Below are 1,259 nucleotides of genomic sequence, written 5' to 3'. Positions count from 1 at the left end.
TGTCGTGTGACGCAAGTTTCCTGGTTAGAGTTGGAGAAGAAATTGACGTCACGTTGTGCCGCCCCCTGGCCTGCGATACACAACGTATTAACGTGAAGTGACGTAACGGTGTCAAGTTGCGGTATCACGTGGCATAAGTTTTTCCCAAAACTGAACTAAAAAAAAGCAAGAACAATATGTTGGTAATTGTTACCCCATACGACTGTTTAATGCCTCCTAAACAAATGAAAACTACGTCTCTTAAACACTGCACACCATGCATTATACGACTCTGGAGAAAAAGAGCTCGGGGCGTTGCTTTTCATATTGCTCTCTGTGCATTCATTTGATTCTAATGATGTTTATATGAAGCCGAGCCCTAAGAAAGTGATTAATATAGTTGTGGGACGCACGATCTAAATATTATCTTAACTACTAAATTGCCACAATAGCCGTCCAGCCTCGACCAGAAATCGTTAGCAATTCAAGCCACTTTCTACATCAGGTCTGTGTACTTCAATGATGCCACGTGGCCTTCGTTGCCTAGCCATGGACTATTTGGTTGGTCTAGTTTGCCGTTGTTCTGTATGTCTTGTAATGGTGTGTTGGCATAAAGGCCGCGCGAACAGGAAGCCCTCGTGGCCTAAGGGGATAAGGCATCGGTCTCCTGAACCGAAGATTGCGGGTTCGAATCCCGTCGAGGGTAACTATTCGTTGCGGTCGCTGAAGCGACAGTGACTGTAGCATTATGATAATGACCGAAATTAATATTAAAGAATGAAATTCATTATAACGCTATCCTCAATCCCGAAATTTTTTCCGTCCGCCCGTCCGTGCATTTTCCCCAAAAATATAGCGTACGAAGTTGCACCACGTGACCTACACTTTCAACAAAAGGGTCGTCGTAGGGTACTACATTTGGGGTAGTCAGAAGCCGTCAGAGATATCGCTACCCCCCCCCCCCCCCCCTTTTAGTAATACTAACGACCCCATGGGTAGTCACGCGGCGTGCAATAAACAGGTAGTCACAGTAAGCACCCCAAAAGCAACTGGCGGCTGGCAAGCGACAGTGGAGCAATACGAGTAAGGCCTGGCGAGCTGGACTGCTTTTTGCTAAAATACGATTCTCAAGTGCGCACGCCCGTTCACTGCCTTCCGTGCGCACTAAAGCACTCCAAATCACGTCTCGAAGCACCGGCACCGCACCTATTACGAGTAGGGGCGGCGATGTGAGGGGGCATTCGAGGGGGTTTGTCCGCGACTGCTTTTGCGCAGCCGGC

The 1,259-nt window shown here is 48.1% G+C and overlaps 1 non-coding gene across 1 annotated transcript; it reads left to right on the top strand.

The window, feature by feature from the left end:
• Positions 1–611: 611 nt before the first annotated feature.
• Positions 612–685, top strand: Trnar-ccu. The gene has a single exon. It is a non-coding gene; the product is annotated as a tRNA-Arg (tRNA).
• Positions 686–1,259: the final 574 nt, after the last annotated feature.

This window comes from Ixodes scapularis, unplaced genomic scaffold, assembly GCF_016920785.2.
Source record: "Ixodes scapularis isolate PalLabHiFi unplaced genomic scaffold, ASM1692078v2 PGA_scaffold4__175_contigs__length_147842914, whole genome shotgun sequence".
Lineage (NCBI taxonomy): Eukaryota > Metazoa > Arthropoda > Arachnida > Ixodida > Ixodidae > Ixodes > Ixodes scapularis.
This window is presented reverse-complemented; position numbering and strand designations above follow the sequence as displayed.